Genomic DNA, 18,690 nt, shown 5'->3' on the forward strand with positions numbered 1-18,690 from the left:
AGACCCTCGCCCCTTCCACCCTGTGAGAACACAGTGAGAAGGAACTGTCTGTGAAACAGAAAGGGCCCTTACCAGACACACATTCTGCCTTGGCCTTGGACTTAAGGGTGAAAAGATGGCTGTCTATGAAGAAATGGGCCTTCATCAGACACCAAATCAGTCAGGACCTCACTCAAACTTCCCAGCTTTCCAGAACGCTGAGAAACAAATTTCTGTTGTTTATAAGCTGCCAGTTTATGGTATTTTCTTATAGCAGCCCAGACTAAGGCAGTGTACCATCTGTTTCCAACATGAATAGTGACTATTATTTTTATGCTATTTTTTTTTGAGTCAAAGTCTTGCCCTGTTCCCCAGGCTGAAGTGCAGTGGCATGATCATGGCTCACTGTAGCCTCTAACTCCTGGCATCAAGTGATCCTCCCTTCTTAGCCTCCCAAGTTACTGGGACTGCAGGCATGAGCCACTGAGCCCAGTTTGATAATGACTGTAATAACAGGCTGTTGCAATAATTCATATGAGAAATGATGGTAGCAGTGGTGGTAGAGTGAAGTGGCTGGACTCCTGCTTATATATTTAAGGTATAGCTGCAAAAATTTGCTGATGGATGAGATATAGTGTGTGAGAGAAAGAAAGAAGTCAAGAGTGACTCCAAAGCTTGAGGCTTTAGCAGCTGGAAGAATGGATTTGCCACTGAATGGGACTAGAAAAACTTCAGGAAGAGCAAGCAGGAAGTGGAAGGCTTTTGCCATGTTAAGTTTGAAAGCCAATGAGATATCCAAGTAGTGCTGTCCAATAGGCAGTTGGACATACAACTCTGGTGTCAAAAGAGAGGTTTGGAAGTCATCAGCCCATGGAACAGGTAAAGTCATCCTTTGCATGAGTGGAGACAGAAAGAAGAGGAATAAGAACTGTGTTTTGGGATACATCTGTGTTTGGAATCTGGGGACATGAGGAAAAAAAGAGAAAATTATTTAATAGACTGAAAAAGGGTAGGCATAAACCAGGTAAGTGTGGTGTCTTGGTAGCCAAGTGAAGAAAGTGTTCAATGGAGGAAGGAGTGATTAACTGTGTCAAATGCTGCTAATATTCTTCTGAGGGAGAGCCTTTGGAAACCAAAAAGCAAAACAAGCAAACAAACAAATGTTGCTAGTAGTCAAATAATGAAGAATTGAGAATTGACTATTAGAGATCATATTCATGACAATTTCTGTGGTGTGATGGGAAAGAAAGTCTGATTGGAGTGGGTTCAAAAGAGGATGGGAGGAGAGAGAGTGGAGATATGGATTATAAGAAATCTCTTTTGGCTGGGCACAGTGGCTCACACCTCCCAGCACTTTGGGAGGCCGAGGCGGGCGGATCACGAGGTCAGGAGATTGAGACCATCCTGGCTAACACGGTGAAACCGCAACTCTACTAAAAATACAAAAAATTAGCCGAGCGTGGTGGCGGGCATTTGTATTCCTAGCTACTCGGGAGGCTGAGGCAGGAGAATGGCGTGAACCCAGGAGGCAGAGCTTGCAGTGAGCCGAGATCGGGCCACTGCACTCCAGCCTGGGCGACAGAGCGAGACTCCATCTCAAAACAAAAAACAAAAACAAAAACAAAAACAAAAAACAGAAATCTCTCTCAAGGAATTTTGCTGAAAAGGAAATTAGAGAAATGGGCAGTATGAAAGGAGGAAGCAGTATAAGGAGAGCTTTGTTTTTTTAAAAAATACTAACAAGAATGAGCTTGGAGTAAGATAAAAGAAAGAAAAGCAGCCAGGCACGGTGGCTCATGCCTGTAATCCCAGCACTTTGGGAGGCCAAGGCAGGCAGATCACAAGGTCAAGAGATCGAGACCATCCTAGCCAACATGGTGAAACCCTGTCTCTACTAAAAATACAAAAATTATCTGGGCGTGGTGGCATGTGCCTGTAGTCCCAGCTACTCAGGAGGCTGAGGCAGGAGAATCGCTTGAACCAGGGAGGCGGAGGTTGCAGTGAGCCGAGATTGTACCACTGCACTCCAGCCTTGTGACAGAGGGAGACTCCATCTCAAAAAAAAAAAAAAAAAAAAAAGGGAAATAAAAGCATTTTTAGCTACTATAGGAATAGGAATGATCTTATAGAGGAGAAAATTTGGAAAAATTCATTGAATTATGTAATTTAAGAATGAGAAGAAAATGTAGAGACCATATTTCCCCCAGCAGCTTTATTTTATAATTGAGGAAACTGGGCCTCAGATTGGTTGACTGACTTTTCCAAAGCCCTGACAGAGTCCAGTAATTGTTTGCCTTTCTGTTCACTTTCTATATATGTATAATGTTAGGGTCATAAAATGAGATGGTCCTAGAATTGTCTTTGCCTATATTTTCTTACCACTCTTTCTAGGGATTATTCGAGGTCTGGATTAGTGACATCTGAATTCCTCATTAGTAGCTATTTAAGCCCAGGGGATCTATCTTGTGTAGCCAGCTGTTCACATAATGCTATAGGGAAAAGCCCTTTGCCTAAAATTCAATGGCACTTGGTAGATACTCTCTTCCTTTCCCTTCTTCTTTGTTCCACCCATTTTTGTCTCTTCCTTCTCTCCTTTCTTTCAATGATCCTGCCATCTCCTGACAATCTACTGTGAAAAGAAAATAAAAATATGGGACCCCAATTCACTACTCCAAAAGAAAAAAAATGAAGCTGAAAGCTGACTAATGCAAAAAGCTGACTTTCTTTTTGTTCCTAAGCAGATAGCTACAGATACAAGGTTAAATATCTCCATAGGTAGCTCCTCTATGTTCACCTTATCTTCTGCAAAGTGTTGGTTAACTGAGCATGAGGCAAATGCATTATTGACTATTCTCTTGCCTGCCCTTTTTCTCTTGCAACATGTGGATTACCATACTTTCCCTCTTTCCCCTCCAGCCCATGTTTCTCCTTTAAATATTGAAGCCCTCAAAATTATCTTTGAAGGACGGCGTAGACCACAGACTGTTCCTGTGATTCTGTGTTTGTTTCTTCCAGGCATGTCCTTAACCTTAGCAAAATAAACTTCTAAATTGATTGAGACCTGTCTCAGATACCTTTTGGTTTACACTACTATTAGGAATTCATCTTACGTCTCCTGTCTGAATGTGAAATTCTTGGTGAATGATCAGACTGAGATATGATCAACAGACTCCTCTACGAAGTGTTTTAAGAGATCATTTTGGTATTAATAACTAGTCAAAGGAAGATTTTAATTGGAGTGCAAAAAAAGAAAGGAAGGAGGGAGAAGATATTTAGAGCAAGAGGGGTTGAGGAGAGGCCCAAGTAGGAATGATGTGAGGACCCAAGACACTGGGAAAGAAGAGGGGATGCTGGGAAGCCAGAAGGGAACACCCATGGTCCAATCACTTTTTCTTCCAGCTGGCCTCATCTGCATCCAAGTCAGGTGACCCTGCTCTGCCCTGTGGATATTATAAAATAATTTATAACTGTTTCTCCAGTGATTTTCTCACCCCTTTTCTCAATTCGCTTCGTTTTTCTCTCACTGCATCTGTTTTATTTTATTGTGTTTTTTTTTGAGACTTAGCCTTGCATCACCCAGGCCGGAGTGCAGTGGTACAATCATAGCTTACTGCAGCCTTGAACTCCCGGGCTCAAGGAATCCTCCTGCCTTAACCTGCTGAGTAGCAGGGACTATAGGTGTGTGCCCCCACACACAGCTAATTAAAAAAAAATTTTTTTGTAGTGATGGTGTCTTACTATGTTGTCCAGGTTGGTCTTGAACTCTTAGCCTCAAGTGATCCTTGGGCCTTGGCCTCCCAAAGTGTTGGTATTACAGGCATGAGCCACCATGCCCAGGCTGCATCTGTTTTAGACTGAGTTCCTACTTTCCTTTCTAATTACAAAGACATGTGTGTGTGTGTGTGTGTGTGTAAGTCTAGAGCATGTGGGTGGTGGACCAGTGAGAGAACTGCAATGTGTTTGATCAGAATGACAGCATCCAGGAAACATATATTTCAGGATAAAGGCTTTGCTCTTTTCTCAAACAGTGAGGAAAGAAGATTGAGACACTGTGGATTTCAGAGAAAACTTGAAAATTGGGGTAGCTTAAGTGCCTTTCCAAAATGGAGATTCCTCAGCTGACCCTCCATTTCATTCCATCTTAGCATGCCTTTGCCCATTGCCTTCCTCAGTCTTTTTTTTCTCCTTCCTTAGCCTGGGTTCCAATTATATGCAGCAGCTTTATGTGTTAAATAAATTGAGCTCTTCCTGCTGAGCTGTCAGCGAATGGAACTGACCAACAGAACAATCTATGTAAGTGCATCTTGTGCCTGGGCCAGACAGACAAGCACAATTATTTGATTGCTGGAGATTGCTACTAAATGAGGATGAAATAGCAGGTCTGAGACTTGTTGGTGAATATTATTAATAATATATGTCATGCATTAATAACACAGTGTCATGGGAAACAAAGCCACACTGGAGGGTCTGTCCGAAATCCCATTTTCAGGGGGCTAGATGGTTGAGGAGATGAGCAATAATAAAGCAACTTTAAGCACAAATTTAGGAGTTTCAATTTGACTTAGGCTGAAGTTAAGAGAATATACATCACGGTTATATGTTATTTGGTGACCAGAATAAAGCATGGGATACATCCCTGGCTAATTGTCATAAAAATTGTGCTTCTACAATATTCTACTGTGAAAAATAATCTTCACTGTCATCATTAGAGTGCTTGAAGAGAGGCCACTGCAAAAACTCCATAAAATTCTTTCTGGCACCTATTATGCCCTCAGTTACTACATGCATAGCAAACTTCCTTAGCCCGGCACCACAGACAGTCTTTCCAGACTTCTCTTTCACTTCTCCCCTTCATAAACCTCATAGTCTTGTCAAATGGGATTTGTCACCACTATTCTTCAAATATGCTCTAAAGTCCACTGTCCCCTGGGCTTTTAGCCAGGTCACTCCCGCTTTTCCAAATGCCCTTCCCAAATCCCATCTCTGTCCCTCAATTAAATGTCCAGATCAAATGTACCTTCTTCAAAGGCTTCTTTGTTCACTCAAGTGTGGAACAGGTGTCTACAAACTTTTTATGTAAAGGAACAGATAGTAAATATGTTAGGCTGTGCAGGCTGCATATAATCTCTGTATTCTTTCTTTTTTTTAAATGAAAATATAAGAATGATCCTTAGCTTGTAGATCATTCAAAAACAGACCACAGGATGAATTTGGCTCATGGAGCATAGCTTGCCAAACCATGGTCTAGAGTGATCTCTCCTTTCTCCAAACTCCTGTACAATTTTGTTTGTGTCATACTGCCAGTTTCTATATAATGTCTAGAAATTATTGGTATAGAAGTGTTTTCTCTATTAGACTGAAGATCCTTGAAAGAAATCATGTCACATATACTTCTTTTTTTTTTTTTTTTTTTGAGACAGAGTCTCGCCCTATTGCCTAGACTAGAGTGCAGTGGTGCGATCTCGGCTCACTGCAAGCTGTGCCTCCCGGGTTCACGCCATTCTCTCGCCTCAGCCTCCCGAATAGCTGGGACTACAGGCGCCCGCCACCATGCCCAGCTAATTTTGTTTTTGTATTTTTAGTAGAGACGAGATTTCACTGTGTTAGCCAGGATGGTCTCAATCTCCTGACCTCGTGATCCACCTGCCTTGGCCTCCCAAAGTGCTGGGATTACAGCCGTGAGTCACTGTGCCTGGCCTTTAGTTCTTTTTTTAAAAAAAATTTTTGTTTATACTTTAAGTTCTGGGATACATGTGCAGAATGTGCAGGTTTGTTACATAAGTATACACATGCCATGTTGGTTTGCTGCACCCATCAACCCATCATCTACATTAGGTGTTTCTCCTAATGCTATCCCTCCTCTAGCCCTCTACCCCCTGACAGGCCCTGGTGTGTGATATTCCCCTCCTTGTGTTCATGTGTTCTCATTGTTCAACTCCCACTTATGAGTGACAATATGTGGTGTTTGGTTTTCTGTTCCAGTGTTAGTTTGCAGAGAATGATGGTTTCTAGCTTCATCCATGTCCCTGCAAAGGACACGAACTCATCCTTTTTCATGGCTGCATAGTATTCCATGGTGTATATGTGCCACATTTTCTTTAGCCAGTCTGTCATTGATGGGCATTTGGGTTGGTTCCAAGTCTTTGCTATTGTGAATAGTGCTGCAATAAACATACGTGTGCATGTGTCTTTATAGTAGAATGATTTATAATCCTTTGGGTATATACCCAGTAATGGTATTGCTGGGTCAAATGGTATTTCTGGTTCTAGATCCTTGAGGAAACACCACACTGTCTTCCACAATGGTTGAACTAATTTACACTCCCACCAACGGTATAAAAGCATTCCTATTTCTCCACATCCTCTCCAGCATCTGTTGTTTCCTGCCTTTTTAATGATCGCCATTCTAACTGGCATGAGATGGTATCTCATTGTGGTTTTGGTTTGCATTTCTCTAATGATCTGTGATGATGAGCTTTTTTTCATATGTTTGTTGGCTGCATAAATGTCTTCTTTTGAGAAATGTCTGTTTATATCCTTTGCCCACTTTTTGATGGGGTTGTTTGTTTTTTTCTTGTAAATTTGTTTAAGATCTTTGTAGATTCTGGATATTAGCCTTTTGTCAGATGGATAGATTGCAAAAATTTTTTTCCATTCTGTAGGTTGCCTGTTCACTCTGATGATAGTTTCTTTTGCTGTGCAGAAGCTCTTTAGTTTAATTAGATCCCATTTGTCAATTTTGGCTTTTGTTGCCATTGCTTTTGGTGTTTTAGTCATGAAGTCTTTGCCCATGCCTATGTCCTGAATGGTATTGCCTAGGTTTTCTTCTAGGGTTTTTATGGTTTTAGGTTGTATGTTTAAGTCTTTAATTCATCATGAGTTAATTTTTGTATAAGTTGCAAAGAAGGGGTTCAGTTTCAGTTTTCTGCATATGGCTAGCTGGTTTTCCCACCACCATTTATTAAATAGGGAATCCTTTCCTCATTGCTTGTTTTTGTCAGGTTTGTCAAAGATTATATGGTTGTAGATGTGTGGTGTTATTTCTGAGGCCTCTGTTCTGTTCCACTTTTCTATATATCTGTTTTGGTACCAGTACCATGCTGTTTTGGTTACTGTAGCCTTGTAGTATAGTTTGAAGTCAGATAGTGTGATGCCTCCAGCTTTGCTCTTTTTGCTTAGGATTGTCATGGCTATATAGGCTCTTTTTTGGTTCCATATGAAATTTAAAGTAGTTTTTTCTAATTCTGTGAAGAAAGTCAATGGTAGCTTGATGGGCATAGCATTGAATCTATAAATTACTTTGGGCAGTATGGCCATTTTCACAATATTGATTCTTCCAATCCATGAGCATGGAATGTTTTTCCATTTGTGTCCCCTCTTATTTCCTTGAGCAGTTGTTTGTAGTTCTCCTTGAAGAGGTCCTTCACATCCCTTGCAAATTCTATTTCTAGATATTTTATTCTCTTTGTAGCTATTGTGAATGGGAGTTCATTCATGATTTGGCTCTCTGTTTGTCTGTTATTGGTGTGTAGGAATGCTTGTGATTTTTGCACATTGATTTTGTATACTGGGACTTTACTGAAGTTGCTTATCAGCTTAAGGAGATTTTGGGCTGAGATGATGGGGTTTTCTTTTCTTTTCTTTTTTTTTTTTTTGAGATGGAGTTTCGCTCTGTCACCCAGGCTGGAGTGCAGTGGCTTGATCTCGGCTCACTGCAAGCTCTGCCTCCTGGGTTCACACCATTCTCCTGCCTCAGCCTCCCGAGTAGCTGGGACTACAGGCGCCCGCCACCATGCCTGGCTAATTTTTTGTATTTTTAGTAGAGATGGGGTTTCACTGTGTTATCCAGTATGGACTCAATCGCCTGACCTCGTGATCCACCTGCCTCAGCCTCCCAAAGTGCTGGGATTACAGGGGTGAGCCACTGTGCCTGGCCAGTGATGGGGTTTTCTAAATTTACAATCATGTCATCTGCAAACAGAGACAGTGTGACTTCCCCTCTTCCTATTTGAATACACTTTATTTATTTCTCTTTCCTGATTGCCCTGGGCAGAACTTCCAATACTATGTTGAATAGGAGGGGTGAGAGAGGGCATCCTTGTCTTGTGCTGGTTTTCAAAGGGAATGCTTCCAGCTTTTGCCCATTTAGTATGATATTGGCTGTGGGTCTGTCATAAATAGCTCTTATTATTTTGAGACACATTCCATCAATACCTAGTTTATTGAGGGTTTTTAGAATGAAGGGGTGTTGGATTTTATCAAAGGCCTTTTCCCTATCTATTGACATAATTATGTGTTTTTTGTCATTGGTTCTGTTTATTTGATGGATTATGTTTATTGATTTGCATATGTTGAACCATTGCATTCCAGGGATGAAGCTGACTTGATCGTGTTGGGTAAGCTTTTTGATGTGCTGCTGGATTTGGTTTGCCAGTATTTTATTGAGGATTTTTGTATCAATGTTCATCAGGGATACTGGCCTGAAATTTTTTTTTTTTGTCTTGCCTTTGCCAGGTTTTGGTATGAGGATGATGCTGGCCTCATAAAATGAGTAAGAGAGGAGTCCCTCTTTTTCTGTTGTTTGGCATAGTTTCAGAAGGAATCGTACCAGCTCCTCTTTGTACCTCTGGTAGAATTCGGCTGTGAATCTGTCTGGTCCTGGGCTTTTTTGGTTGGTATGCTATTAATTACTGCTTCAATTTCAGAACTTGTTATCAGTCTATTCAGGGACTCGACTTCTTCCTGGTTTAGTTTTGGGAAGGTGTATGTGTCCAGGAATTAATCAATTTCTTCTAGATTTTCTAGTTTATTTGTATAGAGGTGTTTATAGTATTCTCTGATGGTAGCTTGTATTTCTGTGGAATCAGTGGTAATATCCCCTTTATCATTTTTTATTGTGCCTATTTGATTCTTCTCTCTTTTCTTCTTTATTAGTCTGGCCAACAGTCTATTTATTATGTTGATCTTTTCAAAAAACCAGCTCCTGGATTCATTGATTTTTGGAAGGGTTTTTCATGTCTCTATCTCCTTCAGTTCTGCTCTGATCTTAGTATTTATTGTCTTCTGCGAGCCTTTGAATTTGTTTGCTTTTGCTTCTCTAATTATTTTAATTGAGATTTTAGGGTGTTGATTTAAATCTTCCCTGCTTTCTCCTGTAGGCATTTAGTGCTATAAAATTCCCTCTAAACACTGCTTTAGCTGTGCCCCAGAGATTCTGGTACATTATGTTTTTGTTCTCATTGGTTTCAAAGAACTTCTTTATTTCTGCCGTAATTTCGTTATTTACCCAGTAGTCATTCAGGAGCGGGTTGTTCAGTTTCCATGTAGTTGTGTGGTTTTGAGGGAGTTTCTTAATCCTGAGTTCTAATTTGATTGCACTGTGGTCTGAAAGACTGTTTTGATTTCAGTCCTTTTGTATTTACTGAGGAGTGTTTTACTTCCAATTATGTGGTCAGTTTTAGAATAAATGTGATGTGGTGCTGAGAAGAATTTTTGGGGTGGAGAGTTCTGTAGATGTCTATTAGGTCTGCTTGTTCCAGAGCTGAGTTCAAGTACTGAATATCCTTGCTAATTTTCTGTCTCAGTGATCTGTCTAATATTGACAGTGGTGTGTTAAAGTCTCCCACTATTATTGTGTGGGAGTCTAAGTCTCTTTGTAGGTCTCTAAGAACTTGCTTTATGAATCTGGGTGCTCCTGTATTGGGTGCATATGTATCTAGGAGAGTTAGCTTTTCTTGTTGCATTGATCCCTTTACCATTACGTAATGCCCTTCCTTGTCTTTTTTGATGTTTGTTTGTTTAAAGTATGTTTTATCAGAGACCAGGATTGCAACCCCTGCTTTTTTTTTTTTCTTTCCATTTGTTTGGTAAATATTCCTCCATCCCTTTATTTTTAGCCTATATGTGTCTTTGCACGTGAGATGGGTCTTCTGAATACAGTACACCAATGGGTCTTGACTCTTTATCCAATTTGCCAGTCTATGTCTTTTAATTGGGAAATTTAGCCCATTTACATTTAAGGTTAATATTGTTATGTGTGAGTTTGATCCTGTCATTAGGATGCTAGCTGGTTATTCTGGCCATTAGTTGATGCAGTTTCTTCATAATGTCAATGGTCTTTTCAATTTGGCATGTTTTTGCAGTGGCTGGTACCGATTTTTCCATTCCGTGTATAGTGCTTCCTTCAGGAGCTCTTGTAAGGCAGGCCTGGTGGTGACAAAATCTCTCAGCATTTGCTCCTCTGTAAAGGATTTTATTTCTCCTTTGCATATGAAGCTTAGTTTGGCTGGATATGAAATTCTGGGTTGAAAATTATTTTCTTTAAGAATGTTGAATATTGGCCCCTGCTCTCTTCTGGCTTGTAAGGTTTCTGCAGAGAGATCTGCTGTTAATCTGATGGACTTCCCTTTGTGGGTAACCTGACCTTTCTCTCTGGCTGCCCTTAACATTTTTTCCTTCATTTCAACCTTGGTGAATCTGACAATTACGTGTCTTGGGATTGCTCTTCTTGAGGAGTATCTTTGTGGTGTTCTCTGTATTTCCTGAATTTGAATATTGGCTTGTCTTGCTAGGTTGGGGAAGTTCTCCTGGATAATATCCTGAAGTGTTTTCCAACTCGGTTCCATTTTTCCTATCATTTTCAGGTACACCAATCAAACATAGTTTTGGTCTTTTCACATAGAGCAATATTTCTTGGAGGCTTTGTTCATTCTTATTCATTCTTTTTTATCTAATCTTGTCTTCATGCTTTATTTCATTAAGTTGATCTTCAATCTCTGATATCCTTTCTTCCACTTGATCAATTCAGTTATTGGTACTTGTGTATGCTTCACGAAGTTCTCGTGCTGTGTTTATCAGTCCATCAGGTCGTTTATTTTCTTCTCTAAACTGGTTATTCTAGTTAGTAATTCCTCTAGCCTTTTTTCAAGGTTCTTAGCTTGCTTTGGGTTAGAACATGCTCCTTTAGCTCAAAGGAGTTTGTTATTACCCACCTTCTGAAGTCTACTTCTGTCAATTCATCAAACTCATTCTCTGTCCAGTTTTGTTCCCTTGCTGACAAGGAGTTGTGATCCTTTGGAGGAGAAGAGAAGTTCTGGTTTTTGCAATTTGCAGCCTTTTTACACTGGTTTTTCCTCATCTTCATGGATTTATCTACCTTTGGTCTTTGATGTTGGTGACCTTTGGATGGGGTGTCTGTGTGAATGTCCTTTTTGTTAATGTTGATGCTTTTCTTTTCTGTTTGTTAGTTTTCCTTCTAACAGGCCCCTCTTCTGCAGGTCTGCTGGAGTTTGCTGGAGGTGCCTTCCAGACCCTGTTTGCCTGTGTATCACCAACAGAGGCTGCAGAAGAGCAAAGATTGCTGCCTGTACCTTCCTCTGGAAGCTTCATCCCAGAGGGGCACCTGCCAGATGCCAGCCGGAGCTCTCCTCTATGAGGTATCTGTCAAACCCTGCTGGGAGGTGTCTCCAGTCAGGAGGCAGGGGGGTGAGGAACCCACTTGAGGAGGCAGTCTGTCCCTTAGCAGAGCTTGATCGCTGTGCTAGGAGATCCACTGCTCTCTTCAGAGCTGCCAGGCAGGAATGTTTAAGTCTGCTGAAGCTGCACCCACAGGCGCCCCTTCCCCTGGTGCTCTGTCCCAGGGAGATGGGAGTTTTATCTATAAGCCCCAGACTGGGGCTGCTGCCTTTCTTTCAGAGGTGTCCTGCCCAGAGAGGAGGAATCTAGAGAGGCAGTCTGGCTACAGGGGCTTTGCAGAGCTATGGTGGGCTCTGCCCAGTTCAAACTTCTGGGAGGCTTTGTTTACACTGTGAGGGGAAAACCGCCTACTCAAACCTCAGTAATGACAGACACCCCTCCCCCCACCAAGCTTGAGTGTCCCAGGTTGACTTTAGACTGCTGTGCTGGCAGTGAGAATTTCAAGCCAGTGGATCTTAGCTTGCTGGACTCCGTGGGGGGTGGGATCCACTGAGCTAGACCACTTGGCTCCCTGGCTTCAGCCCCCTTTCCAGGGGAGTGAACGGTTCTGTCTCGCTGGCATTCCGGATGCCACTGGGATATGAAAAAAACTCTTGCAGCTAGCTCGGTGTCTGCCCCAATGGCTTCTCAGTTTTGTGCTTGAAACCCAGAGCCCTGGTGGCATAGGCACCCGAAGGAATCTCCTGGTCTGTGCGTTGTGAAGACCATGGGAAAAGCATAGTATCTGGGCCAGAGTAAACCATTCCTCATGGCCCAGTCCTTCATGGTTTCCCTTGGCTAGGGGAGGGAGTTTCCCCACCCCTTGCACTTCCCGGGTGAGGCGATGCCCCACCTTGCTTCGGCTTGCCCTCCGTGGGCTGTACCCACTGTCTAACCAGTCCCAGTGAGATGAGTCAGGTTCCTCAGTTGGAAATGCAGAAATCACCTGCCTTCTGTGTTGATCTCGCTGGGAACTGCAGACCAGAGCTGTTCCTATTTGGCCATCTTGTCAGCTGGGCCACATATACTTCTTATTACTCCTTACCACACCTGTTATAGTGCCTAAACATAGAAAGTCCTCAAAGGATATTTGTAAAATGAATATTTATTCATTTCTGGAAAGCACTTATGATGTTTTCCAGAAAGAATATAATTTATTTCTAACTCTTCTAAGCTCTTACTTTTATGAGAGCTAGGTAGGTCTTCTATCTTTGGGAGGCTGAGGTGGTAGATCACCTGAGGTCAGGAGGTCCTTACCATGGACCCCTTAGCAAGGCCTTGGGCACCATAAACGCAACTGGTAATTAGAGATGGAATAGTTTCATTTATTAAATATTGCATTCATTGAGCACTTATTATATGCAAGACACCATTCTAGGTTTCGAGAAAACATCAATGGATAAGACAAAAATCTCAGCCCCTGTGAAGCTTTGCACTGTAGGCTGGGAAGCATTATCTTAATATGAGCTTTCCTCCTGATTTGTCTTAACTTCACTTTCCTATTTTTCATGGTGTAGACTTGAAAATAGTATTTGCCACTTAGTTTACCAGGGTGTGAGAAATAATAAAAATTGTACTAGTGGAGGGTGACACTGATTGTAGACCTAAGACACCTAGAAGTATTTTTTTAAATATGTGCAACCACCTAAGGAATTTATGAAGCAATTACAGTAGTCCTTCTTTATCTACAGTTTCATTTCATGTGGTTTCAGTTACCCACAGTCAATCACCATCCAAAAATATTAAATGGACAATTCTAGAAATAAACATGTTTTAAATTGCACGCCATTTTGAGTGCATGAACTACCAAGCTGTTCTGTTCTGTCCCACCCTGGAGTGATTCATCCTTCTGTCCTGTGTATCCACGCTGTATGCATTACCCATCCATTAATAATTTAGTAGTCCTCTCAGTTATCAGACCAACTGTTGCAGTACCATAGTGGCTGTATTCAAGTAACCCTGATTTTACTTAATGACGGCCCGAAACTGTAGGAGTAGTGATGCTGGCATATTGTTATACATGTTCTGTTTTATTATTATTGTTGTTCATCTCTTACTGTGCCTAAATTTATAAATTAAACTATATCCATAGGTTATGCATGTATAGAAAAAATAGGCTGAGCACAGTGGCTCATGCCTGTAATCCCAGCACTTTGGGAGGCTGAGGTGGGTGGAGCGCTTGAGGTCAGGAGTTTGAGACCAGCCTGGCCAACATGGTGAAACCCCATCTCTACTACAAATACAAAAATTACCCAGGCATGGTGGCGGGCGCCTGTAATCTCAGCTACTTGGGAGGCTGAGGCAGGAGAATTGTTTGAACCTGGGAGGCAGAGCTTGCAGTGAGCTAAGATCGCACCACTGCACTCCAGCCTGGGCGACAGAGCAAGACTCTGTCTAAAAAAAAAAAAAAAAGAAGAAGAAGAAAAAATAGTATAGTCATGTGTCATTTAATGACAGGTATACATTCTGAGAAGTGTGTCCTTAGGCAATTTTGTTATTGCGTGACCATCATAGAGTGTACTTAGACAAATGGTAGAGCCTACTACACACCTAGGATATGTGGTATGGACTACTGCTCCTATGCCACAAACCTGTATGTACAGCGTGTCACTGCACTGAATACTGTGGGCAATTGTAACATAATGGTAAGAATTTCTGTATCTAAACATAGAAAAATTACAGTACAAATGTAGTGCAAAAGATTTAAAAATGGTACACCTGTATAGAGCACTTAGCATGAATGGAGCTTGCAGGGTTGGAATTTGCTCTGGGTGAGCCAATGAGTGAGTGGTGAGTGAATGTGAAGGTCTAGGACATCACTGTATTTTTCTTTCTTCAATAATAAATTAACCTTAGCTTACTGCAACCTTTTTACTTTACACACTTTAAAAATTTTTTAATTTTTGACTCTCCTGTAGTAACGCTTAGCTTCCAACACAAAAACAAACACATTGTATAGCTCTACAAAAATTTTCTACAGATACAAAAATTTCTACAAGTATTTTCTTTCTTCATCTCTTTATTCTATAAGATTTTTTCCATTTTTAATTTTTTTTTTAACTTTTTAAACTTTTTTGTTTAAACACACACATTAGCCTAGGCCTACACAGGGTAAGGATCATTATTATCATTTTCCGTCTCTATATTTTGTCTCACGGAAAGATCTTCAGTGGCAATGAAACCCATGGAACTGTTGTCTACTATGGTAATAATGTCTTCTTCTGGAATACCTCCTGAAAGACATGCCTGAGACTGTTTGACAGTTAACTTCTTTTTAAAGGTAGAAGGAGTGCACTCTATAACAGTGTTAAAAAATACAGTATAGTAAATACATAAACCAGTTATGTAGTCATTTATTATCATTATCAAGTATTATGAACTATACATATATATATATTTTTGAGACGGAGTCTTGCCCTGTTGCCTAGGCTGGAGTGCAGTGGCATGATCTTGGCTCACTGCAACTTCTGCCTCCCGGGTTCAAGTGATTCTCGTGCCTCAGCCCCCTGAGTAGCTGGGATTACAGGTGCGTGCCACCATGCCTGGCTAATTTTTATAATTTTTGTAGAGACGGGGTTTTGCCATGTTGGCCAGGCTGGTCTTGAACTCCTGCCTTCAAGTGATCCGCCCACCTTGGCCCCCCAAAGTGTTAGGATTACAGGCATGAGCCACTGTGCCTGGCCTGTACATTTTATATGTTAGACTTTCATATGACTGGCAGTGCAGTAGGTTTGTATACATCAGCATCACCACAAACAGGTGAGTAATATGTTGCTCTATGGTTGCTATGACATCACTAGGCAATAGGAATCTTTTAGCTCCATCATCATCTTTTGGGACAACGTTGTATACGTGGTTTGTCATTGACTAAAACATAGTTATGTGGCACATAACTGTATATATAAGGCTTTGTACTATCCATGGTCTCAGTCACGCACTGGGGGTCTTGGAGCCCATCCCTTGAGAATAAGAGGGACTACTCTAACTGCATTTAGTAATCTTGTTGTCATTCAAGATAAACTGGTGATGATAATTGTCACTTAGCTACATTACAGATAATAAAAAAGTCTACTAGAGGCAATATCTTGATCACAAGCTAAATTAAGCAACATTTAGACTAGGCACATAGAGCTCAATAATTGGTGGTAGTTTATAAAAATAACTTGCCTACTAGGTAAAGGAGTAAAGATTCGACTTAAGGTCTATTTGAATTCTAAGCCTATGATGTTTCCCATGTAATCAAAATAATGTTGGGTCATATTGAGTTCTATTCTGAGCACAGATTTGCATTGAAATTAACAATAGTGAACCAAAAAATAAAAATAATAAATAAAAACAATCTACACATACAATTAGCTGAAACACATCAAGATATTTTATGGCCGTGGACCCCAACTCCCAGGTCACAGACTGGGTATCAATCTGTGGTACCGGTTAGGAACCAGGCCACACAATAGGAGTTGAGCAGTGGGGGAGCAAAGCTTTATCTGTAGGTACAGCCACTCCCCACCACGTGCATTACCACCTGAACTCAGCCTCCTGTCAGATCAGTGGCAGTGGTGGCATTAGATTCTCATAGGAGCATGAACTGTGAATGTGAACTGTGCATGTGAGGGATCTAGGTTACATGCTTCTTATAAGAATCTAATGCCTGATGGTCTGTCACTGTCTCCCATCACCCCCAGATGGGACTGTCTAGTTGAAGGAAAATAAGCTCAGGGCTCTCACTGATTCCATATTATGGTGAGTTGTATAATTATTTCGTTACATTTTACAACGTAACAATGATAGAAATAAAGTGCACAATAAATGTAATGCAGTTGCATCATCCTGAAACCATCCTCCCTCCCTCCGGTCTGTGGAAAAACTGTATTCCACAAAACTGGTCTCTGGTGTTGGTGCCAAAAATGTTGGGGACCACTGTTTTGTGGCACTCTCTAAAGGAAATATCATGAGGGAGTAAGTTCTTAATAGTCATAATTTCCTTATGGTCATCTTTCTTTACTGCATCTTTCTTTTTCTATTTATTTATTTTTTTGAGATGGAGTCTTGCTCTGTTGCCCAGACTGGAGTGCAGTGGTGCAATCTCGGCTCACTGCAACATTCACTTCCTGGGTTCAAGTGATTCTCCTGCCTCAGTCTCCCAAATAGCTGGGATTACAGGTGCCCGCCACCGAGCCCAGCTAAGTTTTGTATTTTTAGTAGAGACGGGGTTTTGCCCTGTTGGCCAGGCTAGTCTCGAAGTCCTGACCTCAGGTGATCTGCCCACCTTGGCCTCCCAAAGTGCTGGGATTACAGGCACCTGGGATTACACCACACCTGGCCCTTACTGGATCTTTCTTAATGTCTGCCTCACACAAAATCCATTGCCAGACAAAATTCAGTCTCCCAATTGTCTCCCGATTCTGTTTACTCAGCTCTTTTTCTTCTTGCCACCACTCTTCAAGCTATGTCATTCCCTTCTTCAGTCACTCTCTGCCCATTCAATGTTTTTCCCGTTTCCTTATTTTCCCTCCCTTCCTCAGTCTACACTATGGTAGGCTGTTCTTTGGTGGGTAACCTATGCAAACCTACTCACCAAGGCCAAGGTAACTGAGAGGCTGAAGAAATAGGCTGACAAATCCATTTTTTTTCAGAAAGAGACATTAAACAGGGACTTATGGCTGGGAGCGGTGTGACTCACACCTGTAATCTCAGCACTTTGGGAGGCTATGGTTCCAACCCCTTAGATTCCAACCCCTTAGGAGGCTGAGGTGGGAGGATTGCTTGACCCCAGGAGGCAGAGGTTGCAGTGAGCTAAGATTGCACCACCGCACTCCAGGTGACAGAGTGAGACCCCATCTCAAAAAAAAAAAAAAAAAAAAAGGAGAGTTACAAACAGAAGCCAAAAGCCATGTCTTAGGTGGTTGCAAGACAGTGGATCCTTGGACTGTTATCCTTTAGACACAGGGCGTATATACCTTAGGGAAGAGATATACTTGCTTCAGAAGGAATGTGTGAGACAATTGGAGTTGACACCTCAGAAGAAGGCAAGAATATTATGTGTGTCATAGCCTGTAATTTGCTTAAGGGCAGGATTTATGGTAAGTATTTTCTCTTACACATGGAACAGAAGATAAAGTAAAAATCTTAAAGGCATTTCTGGAACCAGGGTTAATCAGAAATCAATATGGCAAATTAGCATCCAAGGTGGAGTTGCTTAAGCCTCAACATAGGCCAAATTCTAAGATAGACCCCAAGAATTCCACCTATCCTGGTGTACACCCCTTATATGATTTTCACCCCCTTGGGTGTAGACTGGAACTATGAAGATGGTGAGATAGTCATGTAACTGCCCTACAGGTTCACCCTTCCCACTGCCTAGATAGCCGACTTATCTAGACAGGGGAATTACAATAGAGAAAGAGTAATGACACAGAGCCAGCTGTGTGGGAGACCAGAGTTTCATTATTACTCAAATCAGTCTCCCTGAGCATTCGAAGACCAGAGTTTTTAAGGATAATTTGGTGGGTGGGTGGGGCTGCCAGTGAGTCAGGAGTGCTGACTGGTCAGGTCAGAGGTGAAATCATAGGGAGTCAAAGCTGAGCCAGTTCTTGCATGGGGGCCACAAGATCAGATGAGCCAGTTTATCCATCTGGGTGGTGCCAGCTGATCCATCAAGTACAGGGTCTGCAAAATATCTCAAACTCTGGTCTTAGGTGTTTTAATAGTGATGTTATCCCCCAGAGCAATTTGGGAGAGTCAGAATCTTGTAGCCTGCAGCTGCATGACTCCTAAACAATAATTTCTAATCTTGTGGCTAACTTGTAGTCTTACAAAGGCAGTCTAGTCCCCAGGCAAGAGGGAGGTTTATTTTGGAAAAGAGCTGTTATCATTGTTTTAAACTATAAACTAAGTTCCTCCCAAAGGTAGTTTAGTCTATGCCCAGAAATGAAAAAAGACAGCTTGGAGGTTAGAGGCAAGGTGCAGTTGGTTAGGTCAGGTCTCTTTCACTGTCTCAGTTATAATTTTGCAATGGCAATTTCAGTCACTCCCTTGATTAGATGACATAATTTGGCAAAGGTGATGAGATATTCACTCTTGTGGTTACATTACTTTATATAAGACACCATCACAGCAGACTGTAGTGTGATTTTCTGGCTTGCTTTGAAGAAGGAAGCTGTCATGTTGTGAAAGGGCCATGTGGCTAGGACCTGAGAGTGGCCTCTAGGAGTTGACAGCCAGTAAAAAAAGGAAACTTCAGCTCTATAACTGCAA

The sequence above is a fragment of the Nomascus leucogenys genome, chromosome 11, assembly GCF_006542625.1.
Source record: "Nomascus leucogenys isolate Asia chromosome 11, Asia_NLE_v1, whole genome shotgun sequence".
NCBI lineage: Eukaryota > Metazoa > Chordata > Mammalia > Primates > Hylobatidae > Nomascus > Nomascus leucogenys.